Here is a 12,021-nt window from a genome sequence, read left to right on the forward strand (position 1 = left end):
TCTAAGCCCATCAAAGTGATCGACTCTTCTTTGTTTCTAAGTTCCACCCATATAGCCTCGGGATATCCTCTCTAGGTACTGCCATGATGTTCTCCCCAGTCAAAAACGCAACTCGCCCTCCTCTCTCACCTCCACCTTCATCACACCTGTGTCATCTGTACCCCAGAACACAGAGCTGCCAGTACTGCCCCTCCCTCAAACATATTTCTGTTACATCTATTAATATCCCAGTCCCATGTGCCGATCCATGTCTTGAGTTCATCTGCCTTACCTGTCAGGCTTCTTGCATCAGACCTTCCTCATTCCCTGTCCTGCCCTGGTCCATCCTGTCTACTGAACTTGCTCGCTTTAAAAATTATATTTGCTTTAACTTGCCCGTCTGCCACACGACAGCTTCAGGTCCCACCCGCTATCAGACAAGTTTAGACCCTTCCGAGCAGAACTAACACATCTCCCCACGAGGATATTGGTCTCCTCCAGTTCAGGTGTAACCCATCTCTCTTGTACAGGTCACCTCTGTCCCAGAAGATATCCTAATGGTTCAAGTCGCTGAAGACTTGAAGCCTTCATTTCCCTTATCCTATTATTCTTACCCTCACTAGCACGTGGCACAGGGAGTAATCCTACGACTGTGTTGCCCAGTGAGATGGTCCCATCCGCCCACGTTTGTCCTATCGCCCGCTAAACCTCTCCTATCCATGTACTTACCTAGATGGCTTTTAAATGTTGCTAATGTGCCCGCCTCAATCACTATTTCTGGCAGTTCATTCCAAAGACGCACCACTGATGTCCCTTTTAAATCTCTGTCCTCTTATCTTAAACCTATGCCCTCTTGTTTTTAACACCCCCTCCCTGGGAAAAAAAAACTATGTGCTTTCACCCTGTCTATGCCCCTTATATACCCCTATCAGGTCACCCCTCGATCTCCTACATTCCAGGGAATAAGGTCCTAGTCCATGCAACTTCTCGTTGTAACTCGGGCCCCCAAGTTCAGCCAACAACATGGTAAATCTTATCTGTACTCTTTCAGGTTCAATAATATCTTTCCTATAACAGGGAGACCAAAAGTGTACACAATACTCCAAGTGTGGCCTCAACAACATCTTATATAACTACATCGTAAATTTTCAACTCCTATACTCATGGCCCTGACTGAAGGCCAGCGTGCCTAACGCCTTCTTCACTACGTTATCTACCTGGGATGCTGCTTTCAGCAACTATGCACTTGCACTCCTATCTCCCCCTGTTACATAACATTCCCCAGGGCCTTACCATTCACTGTATGTCTTACCCTGGTTTGACCTCCCAAACTACAATACCTCGCTTTTATCTGCATTGAAAGCCATTTTCCAATCCTCAGCCCACATATCAGCTGATCAGGACCCCCCTGTGTTTTTTCATAACCTTCTGTACTATATACATCACAACATATTTTAGTATCATCCGCAAACGTACTAACCGTGCCTTGTACATTCACTTCCAAATTGTTTAATAAAGTTACAAACGACAAATGTCCCAGCGCCAACCTCTGTGGCACACCACTAGACACAAGCCTCTAGTCTGAGAAACAACCTCGACCATCCCCCTCTGCTTCGCATCACTGAGCCAATTATGAATCCAATCCGCTATCTCCCCCCGGATCCCGTACGATCTAACCTTCCAGACTAGTCTGTCATGAGGGACCTTGTCAAAGGCCTTGCTAAAGTCCATATAGACAACATCCCCTGGCCTGCTCTCATCTACCATCTTGGTTACCTCCTCCAAAAACTCCTAGGGATTTGTCAGATATGACTTCCCACGCACAAAACCGTGCTGGCTGTCCTGACTCAGAACCTGTCTCTCCAAATGTTGGTAGATCCTGTTTCTCAGAATCCCCTCCAGCAATATACAACCGACGATGTCAGACTCAGTGGCCTGTAGTTCCCTGGCTTGTTTTTGCTCTTTTTAAAAAAAAATGGTACCACATTAACCACACTCCAGTCCTCTGGAACTAAACCTGTGGCTATAGATGAAACAAAAATCTCTGCAAAGGCCTCCGTAATTTCTTCTCCAGCTGCCCACAAGGTCCAAGACTGAAACAGGTCAGGCCCTGGGGATCTATTCACAATGCACTTTACAGCCTCCAATACCTCCTCCCTGCTAATTCGCATGTGGTCCAAGACATCTCCACTCACTTCCCCCATTTCCTCAACTTCCATCATTTTTTTCCACAGTAAAACTTAAACAGAAATATTCATTAAACATCTCTCCCATTTCCTTTAGTTCCACACACAGACGGCCATGCTGATCTGTGAGAGGATATATTCTCTCCCTAGCCAACCTTCTAATATACCTACAGAATCTCTTGGGAGTTTGCCTCACCTTGCCTGCCAAATCCTTCTCATATCCTCTTTTTGCCCTCCTAACTTCTCTCTTGTGCACCCCTACATGTCTTGCAGTCAGCAAGAGATTCACTGGATCCCAACTGTGTCTGTGCAGTGTATGCCTCCCTCTTTTCCTTAACCAGAGCTCAATATCTTACATCAACCAAGATCTTCAAGAGGACCAACTTTGTCACTTGATACCCTTTTGTCCTTAATGTAGCTATAGAAACCCTTGGGATTCTCTTTCACTTTGTCCTCCAGAGCAACCTCATGTCCTCTTTTCGCTCTCCTGATTTCTCTCTTAAGGGTCCTCTTGCATTTCTTGCCTCGGTAAACAATGTTCCCTAAACTTGTCAGCCTAGCCTTTTATTCTAACAGGAATACACAGATTCTGTACTTTAAATATTTCGCTTGTGAAAGCCTCCAACTTACCAAGCATCGGTATGCCACAAAACAGCCTATCCCAATCCATGCCTGCCAGGTCCCTTCTGATGCTATCAAAATTGGCCTTACTCCAATTTAGAATCTCAACCCAAGGACCAGTCCTATCCTTCTACATAATTATTTTGAAACTAATGTAATTGTGATCACTAGATCCGAAGTGTTCCTCTACACACACTTCTGTCACCTGCCCTATCTCGTTCTCTCTGAGGAGATCCAGTATCACATTCTCTCTGTTTGGGAGCTCCACAAATTGATTAAGGAAACTTTCCTGAACACATTTAACAAACTCTATCCCATCCAGTCCCTTTACAGTATGGGAGTCCCTGACAATATGTGGAAAGTTAAAATCACCTCTGTCACAACCTTATTTTTCTTGCAACTGTCTGCTATCTCTCTACAAGTGTGTTCCTCTTAATCCCGCTGACTAGTGGGAGGTCTAAAACATGGTCCTATTAACGCGGTCGTCCCTTTCTTATTCCTCAGTCCCACCCATATTGCCTGAGTAGACAAGCCCTCCAGTATGTCCTCTCTGAGCACTGCCGTGACACTTCCTTTGATGAGTAATGCCACCCCTCCCCCTTTAATACCTCCCTTTCTATCACATCAAAAACATAAGAACCCCAGAACATTGAACTGCCAGTCCTGCCCCTTCTGCGACCAAGTCTCGCTCGTGACTACAACATCATAATTCCACATGCCGATCTATGCTCTATGTTCATCCACCTTACCTACAACACTCCTCACACTGGCATAGACACATCTCAGAACATTAGTCCCAACATGTTCATCAACCTGTTGATTTCTGTCTTTTCTTGTAGGCTTAACATCTACTTTCCCCACAACCTCTCCACTAGCTGCCCTGCCACTCTGGTTCCACCCCTGTGTAACTCCAGGTTAAACCCTCCTGAGCAACACTAGTAAATCTTCCCGCAAAAATTTTGGTTCCCCTCCAGTTGAGGTACAAACTGGACCATTTGTACAAATCCCACCTGTCCTGGAAGAGACCCCAATGATCCAAAACTCTGAAGCCCTCCCTGCTCCACCATCTCCTTAGCCACGTGTTAAACTGCACTATCTTCCTATTTCTTGCCTCACTAGCACGTGGCACGGGTAGCAATCCTGCGATCACCACCCTGGAGGTTCTGTCTTTCACCTTTGCACCTAAATCACTGACCTCGCTTCGCAGGACTTCGTCACCCTTCCTGCCTATGTCATTGGTACCAATGTGGACCACGAATTCTGGCTGTTCACCCTCCCCCTTAAGAATGCTGTGGAGTCTCTCTGAGACGACTCTGACCCTGGCACCTGGGAGGCAACATGCCATCCGGGAGTCTCGTACTCGTCCACAGCATCTCTGTTCCCCTCACCAATGAATCCCCCATCACTACTGCAGTCCTCTTCCCCCACCCCTTCCCCTCTGAGCCACACAGCCAGACTCAGTGCCAGAGACCTGGCGATTGTGGCTTTCCCCTGGTAGTTCATCCCCTAAAAGCATGTAAAATGATATACTTGTTATTGAGGGGAACGGCCACAGGGGTACCCCGCACTGACTACCTAACCCCTTTCCCTCTCCTGAATGTCACCCAGCTACCTGCATCCTGAAATCCAGGTGTGACTGCCTCCTGTAACTCCTGTCTAACATCTCTTCAGTTTCCCCAATGATCCCGAGTTCATTCAGCTCCGGCTCCAGTTCCTTAACACGGTCAGGAAGGCGCTGCAGCCGGATGCACTTCCCGCAGGTATAGATCACCCTGAACACCGGAGGTCACCCTGATTTCCCACCTCCTACAAGAGGAGCACACCACTGCCCTGACTGCCATTTCACTGCTCTACTGTGGAAAAAGAAAATAAAACAAAGATCTTGTCTTACGAATTTGATTGAGTTTTTTCAATGAAGTGATGAGGAAGGTTGATGAGGGGAGGGTGGTAGATGTACCATATATGGATTTCAGTAAAGCTCTTTATAAGGTTCCACATGGGAGGCTGCTCTGGAAGGTGAGTTCACATAGCATCTAAGGAGAACCAGCAAACTGGATACAACATTGGCTTGGTGGAAGGAAACGGAGGGTGATAGTGGAAGGATGTTTCTCAGACTGGAGGTCTGCGACGAGTGGTGTGTCCCAGGGTTGAGTGCTGAGCCAACTGTTTTTTTGTCATCTATATTAATGATCTGGAATATAGAAAGAATAGTTAGCAAGTTTGCAGATGACACTAAAATAGGTGGTGTCGTAGACAATGAAGAGGGCTATCAAGTGTTGCAGCGAGATCTTGATCGGCTGGGTAGGAGGGCTGAGGAATGGCAAATGGAACAATTTAGATGTGCAAGGTGTTGCATTTTGGAAGGACAAATCAAGGTAGGACTTTTATATTTCAGAAGTTCCCTGGGTACTGTTGTAGAACAGAGGGACCTTGGAGTGCAGGTGCATAGTTCATTTAAAGTGGGGTCACAGGTAGATAGAGCACTGAAGAAGCCTTTTGGCATGCTGGCCTTTATCAGTCAGTGCACTGAACATAGAAGTTGGAAGGTTATGTTGCAAATATACATGAGGTTGGTGAAGCCACACTTGGAGTTCAGATTTGGTCTTCCTGTTATTGGAAAGATGTAATTAAACAGGAAAGAGTGCAAAAGAGCTTCACGAGGATGTTGCCAGGACTTGAGGGACTGAGTTATAGGCAGAGGAAGAACAGGCTGAGCTTCTACTCCTTGGAATGTAGGAGACCGAGAGGTGATCTCATGGAGGTATATAAAAGCATGAGGGGTATAGATAGGGGGAGCAGTCTTTTTTTTCCAGGTTTGGGGAATGGAAAACTGGAGGACATCGTTTTAAGGTTAGAGGTGAAAAGTTTATTCTTAACTCAGGTTCTTATTGAGGGGCAACTTTTTCACACAGCAGGTGGTAGGTAGCTGGACCCAGCTGCCAGAGGGAGTGGCTGAGGCAGGTACATGAGATACATTTAAGAATCTTGTGGACAGGTGAATTGATGACAAGAGTTTAGAGTGATATGGACGAAGTGCTGGGAAATTGTATCCGCTTGAACGTACATCTTGGCCGGCATGGAAACTTATGGGCTGAAGGGCTTCTCTTTCGTGCTGTAAAAATCCATGTCTGCCCTTCGTCTAGAGTCATAGTAATATGATCATAAATTTATACTGTACCGAAACAGGTATTTCAGCCTAACTCATCCAGGCCAACTAAGTTCCCTATCTGAACTTATCCCATATCCTCACATTTAGCCTATATCCTTCTAAACCTTTCTTATCCATGTACATGCCCAAGTATCTTTTAAACATTACAATTGTACGTGCATGGAACATAGAAGAGTACAGCACAGGAACAGGCCCTTCAGCCCACAATGCTGTGCCAAACTAATGAAACTAATGATGGCCAATTACATTGATCCCTTCTGCCTGCACATGGTCCATGTCCTTCCATTTTCTGCATAATCATCTGCCTATCTAAGAGCCTCTGAAATGCCTCTATCGTATCTGCCTCCACCACCACCCCTGGAAGCACATTCCAGGCACCCAGCACTCTCTGTGTAAAAAAACTTACTTCTTAAATGCCTGCCTTCTAGTATCAGACAAGTACCGGTCCCTGCGGAACACCACTAGTCACGGACCTACAGGCAGAATAAGATCCATAAACCACTACACTGTCTTCTATGAGCAAGCCAATTCTGAATCCAATTGGCAATTCACCGTGAATCCCATGCATCTTAATCTTCTGGATGATATTCCCGTGAAGGACCTTGTCAAACACTTAATTAAAATCCACATAACCAACATCCACAGCTCTACCTTCATCAATCACTTTCATCACCTCCTCGAAAATCTCAATCTAATCTCCATCTGCCCCGCCAAGACATATTGACTGTCCCTAATTAGGCTATGGCTTTCTAAATGCTCATAAATCCTATCCCTAATTACCTCTCCAATAGCTTCCCTACCACTGATGTGAGACTCACCAGTCTATAGTTTCCTGGATCATCCCGATGTCCCTTCTTAAACAATGAACCATAGAACCATAGAACACTACAGCACAGAAAACAGGCCATTCGGACATCTAGTCTGTGCTGAAACTTTATTCCGCTAGTCCCATTGACCTGCACCCAATCCATAACTATCCAGACCTCTCCCATTCATGTATCTATCCAAATTATTCTTAAAACTTAAGAGTGAGCCCGCATTTACTACATCAGATGGCAGCCCGTTCCACACTCCCACCACTCTCTGTGAAGAAGTTCCCCCTAATGTTCCACCTAAACCTTTCCCCTTTCACCCTAAAACCATGTACTTATCTCTCCTAATCTAGGTTGAAAGAGCCTACTCGCATTTACTCTGTCTCCCTCATAATTTTGTAAACCTCTATCAAATCTCCCCTCATTTTTCTACGCTCCAAGGAATAAAGTCCTAACCTGTTCAATCTTTCCCTGTAACTCAACTCCTGAAGACCCGGCAACATTCTAGTAAATCTCCTCTGCACTCTTTCAATCTTACTGATATCCTTCCTATAGTTAGGTGACCAGAACTGTACACAATACTCCAAATTTGGCCTCACCGGTGTCTTATACAACTTCACCTTAACATCCCAACTCCTGTACTAAATACTTTGATTTATGAATGCCAGGATGCCAAAAGCCTTCTTTACAACCCTGTCTACCTGTGACGCCACTTTCAGGGAATTGTGTATCTGAACTCCCAGATCCCTTTGTTACTCCGCACTCCTCAGTGCCCTACCATTTACTGTGTATGTCCTACCTTGATTTGTCCTTCCAAAATGCAACACCTCACACTTGTCTGCATTAAATTCCATCTGCCATTTTCTGGGCCAAATTTCCAGTTGGTCCAGATCCCTCTGCAAGCTTTGAAATCCTTCCTCACTGTCCACAACGCCTCCAATCTTAGTGTCCTCAGCAAACTTGCTGATCCAATTTACCACATTATCATCTAGATCATTGATATAGACAAGAAACATCAATGGTCCCAGCACAGATCCCTGAGGCACACCACTAGTCACAGGCCTCCAGTCTGAGAAACAATCATCCACTACCATTCTCTGTCTTCTCCCACACAGCCAATTTCGAATCCAGTTTACAACCTTTCCATGGATACCCATTGACTGAACCTTCTGAACTAACCTCCCATGTGGGACCTTGTCAAAGGCCTTATTAAAGTCCATGTAGACAACATCCACAGCCTTTCCTTCATCTACTTTCTTGGTAACCTCCTCGAAAAACTCTACAAGGTTTGTTAAACACGATCTACCACGCACAAAGCCATGCTGACTATCCTTAATTAGCTCATGGCTGTCCAAATACTTGTATATCCGATCTCTCAGAAAACCTTCTAATAATTTACCCACTACTGATGTCAGGCTCACCGGCCTGTAAAAACCTGGTTTACTTTTAGAGCCTTTTTTAAACAATGGAACAACATGAGCTACCCTCCAGTCCTCCAGCACCGCACCCGTGGCTTAGGACATTTTAAATATATCTGCCAGGGCCCCTGCAATTTCTACACTAGTGTCTCTCAAGGTCCGAGGAAATATATTTCAGGCCCAGGGGATTTATCTACCTTTATTCGCTGTAAGGCAGCAAGCTCCTCCTCCTCTATAATCTCTTTATGTTCCATGACACTACTGCTTGTTTCCCTTCCTTCCATATACACCATGCCAGAGTCCTGAGTAAATACAGATACAAAAAAAATGTTTAAGATCTCCCCCATCTCCTGAGGCTCCACACATAGACGACCACTCTGATCTTCTAGGGCACCGATTTTGTCCCTTCCTATGAGCTAATTGAATAACATGAGCAACTTGCCCAGTCCTCCAGGTTTCTTGTGTATGAGCTTCTATATGTGTGATTGTGTGCTGGTGTGTGTGTGAGCGTGTCTGTGTCTGTCTGAGGGAGTCTACGTGTGTCTGTCTCTGTGTGTTTGTGCCTGTGTGGGTGTGCTTGTTTGTGTGTGCCTGTGTGTGTGTGTGTATGTGTGTGTGTGTGTGTGTGTGTGTCTGTGTGTGTGTGTGTGTGTGTGTGTGTGTGTGTGTGTGTGTCTTTCCTTCAGTGAATGTTTTTATTTATGAATCATTCTTTTATACAAAATTAAAATTCATAGAGAAGATTATGAAGTTTTAGAAAGATTAGGAAAGCAGTGTGTGGAAGTGAGTTTGTGGGAGTGTGTGGGAGGGAATGTGTCTGAGGGAGTGTGTGGGAGGAAGTGTGTGGGAAGGGTTGTGTGGGAGGGAGTGTGTGGGAGGGAATATGTGAGGTAGAGTGGGAAGGGTTGTATCGGAGGCCGTGTTTAGCAGGGAGCGTGGGGGTGTGTGGGAGGGGCTGTGTGAGTGGGAGCAAGAGTATGGCAGGAAGTGTGGGAGGGGGTGTGTGGGAGAGTGTGTGGGAGGGAGGGGATGTGTGAGAGGGGGTGTGTGGGAAGGTGTGTGGGAGGGGCTGTGTGGGAGGGAGGGAGTGTGTGGGAGGGTGTATGTGGGAGGGTGTGTGGGAGAGGGTGTGTGGGAGGTAGGGAGGAAGTGTGTGGGAGGGTGTATGTGGGAGGGTGTGTGGGAGAGGGTGTGTGGGAGGTAGGGAGGGGGTGTGTGGGGGTGGGAGTGTGTGGGAGGGTGTGCGGGAGGGAGGGAGTGCGTGGGAGGTAGGGAGGGAGGGTGTATGTGGGAGGGTGTGTGGGAGAGGGTGTGTGGGAGGTAGGGAGGGGGTGTGTGGGTGGGAGTGTGTGAGAGGGAGGGTGTGTGTGAAAGGGGTGTGGGAGGGTGTAGGAGGGAGTGTGTAGGAGGGAGGATGTGTGTGTGGTCGGGGGTGTGTGGGAGGGGGTGTGTGGGAGGGAGTGTTGTGATGGAGTGTGTGGGAGGGCCTGTTTGGCAGGGGGCGTATGGCAGGGATTGGGTGAGAGGGGGTGTGTTGGGGAAAACGGCCTCCTCCTGCGTCTTGGGGGATCACTGATTCCATGACACAGCCTGTTGCACATTGTTCATTGGTGATGACACATCTCCCCCTGATTCACACTGTTCTCTCCCCTGATTCACACTGTTCACTCACCCGGATTCACACTGCTCCCTCCCCCGATTCACACTGTTCCCCCTCCCCCTGATTCACACTGTTCCCTCCCCCGATTCACACTGTTCCCCCTCCCCCTGATTCACACTGTTCCCCTCTCCCCGATTCACACTGTTCCCCCTCACCCTTATTCACCCTGTTCCCCTCTCCCCGATTCACACTGTTCCCCCTCACCCTGATTCACACTGTTCCCCTCTCCCCGATTCACACTGTTCCCCCTCACCCTGATTCATACTGTTCCCTCCCCCGGATTCACACTGTTCCATCCCGGATTCGCACTCTACCCCCCCCCCCCCCCCGGCAGACACTCCCTCCCACCAATTCACTGTTCCCTCCCCCAGTTCACACTGTTCCCGCCCCCCTATTCACAAATTTCCCTCCCCCGGATTCACACTGTTCCCCCTCCTCCTGATTCACACTGTTCCCCCCACCCCCCGATTCACACTGTTCCCTTCCCCTGATTCACACTGTTCCCTCCCCCGGATTCGCACTCTTCCTCCTCCCCCTGACTCACACTGTTCCCCCTCCCCCTGATTCACACTGTTCCCCCTACCCCTGACTCACACTGTTCCCCTTCCCCCGGATTCACACTGTTCCCCCTCCCCCGGATTCACACTGTTCCCTCCCCCGGATTTACACTGTTCTCCCCCCCGGATTCACACTGTTCCATCCCTGATTCGCACTGTTCCCTCCCCTGATTGACACTCCCTCCCGCCGATTCACTGTTCCCTCCCCCGGTTCACAGTTCCTGCCCCCCGATTCACAAAGTTCCCTCCCCCGGATTCACACTGTTCCCACCCCCAGATTCACAGTTCCCCCTGACACGGATTCACACTGTTCCCCCTCCCCCTGATTCACACTGTTCCATCACTGATTCACACTGTTCCATCACTGATTCGCACTCTTCCCTTCCCTGATTTACACTCTCTCCCGCCGATTCACTGTTCCCTCCCCCGGTTCACACTGTTCCCTCCCTCCGATTCACAAAGTTCCCTCCTCCTCATTCACACTGTTCCCTCCCTCGGATTCACACTGCTCCTACTTCCCAGGATACTCATTTTCTCCTCTCTCTCACTATGTTTTTCCACCTCCCTCCTGTTTACATTCTGTTCTCACCTCCATCTCCCTGACCTCCTCTTATTTATTCTTTTCCAGCTCACTGATTCCTTGTAATCACCCTCTCCGTCATTCTCTGGGTCATTCCTGGCACCAGCATATCTTCCCACAGCCTCTTCACCTTGCTCAGTCACCCTGTGTCTCACATAACCAACATGACTTCCGAAATCAGCCGTTCTCCCTGTTCCCATGTTCCCTGATTCACACTCTCCCACCTCACCATCAGCCCAGATCCACTCTGCAGCCTCTTCCCCAGATCTCCACACTTCCCAGTCCTGGACTCACTGTTCCACCAAGCCCCTTCTCCTGGCTCATTCTGTTCCCCTCATCCAACGTTCCCACTCCCTGATTCCAAGTATTCCCTCTGTTTTGTGATGTCCCCCCTCCCCTGATTCACATCACTCCATGACCCACCTTTGAGGATCCTGGACAGCCAAGTTGGAGCAAGATTTATTAAGGACATAAAGGAAGAAGGAATTACTTCCGTCTCTACCTCAGTCCTCAGTATTGGTACAATCCATACTGAGGTTCACATTGACCTTTACCAGAGGCAGGTGAAGAGGACTAATGACACTCTTGGAGGCAGAGTTGGGATTGGGAGGTGGAGGTGGATATGGAGGTGGGAAAGGGTTCGAGTTTGGATTAGAGTTGGTCAGGATGTTGATGAGAATGACTCAGGCTCACAGTGTGGTGACTCAATGCGCAGCCTGGGGGCTGAGTTCAGAGAGAGAAGGAACCTGCTTCCAGATCGGCCTGTGGCTGTGGCCTGGAACTAGTTGTCTCTTGTACAGAAGGTCAGAAGCGTTTCGGCTGCAATCTGATGTGCAGCTTGAGATGATGTAACATGGAACAGTAGCGGCTGGCATGGACCGACAAAATGCGGCAGGTTTCTGGTGCCTCCTGACTCCCAATGTCCTCAACTCACCTGTCTAGGGTCCTCCCGGAAGACCGCGGGGAGGATTGAAGTGATGCCTGAGAGAGAGGCAGGCAGATCCCGGAGCCAAAACCCACCAGGTACCCTCTGTACAGC

This window comes from Pristis pectinata, chromosome 37, assembly GCF_009764475.1.
Source record: "Pristis pectinata isolate sPriPec2 chromosome 37, sPriPec2.1.pri, whole genome shotgun sequence".
Lineage (NCBI taxonomy): Eukaryota > Metazoa > Chordata > Chondrichthyes > Rhinopristiformes > Pristidae > Pristis > Pristis pectinata.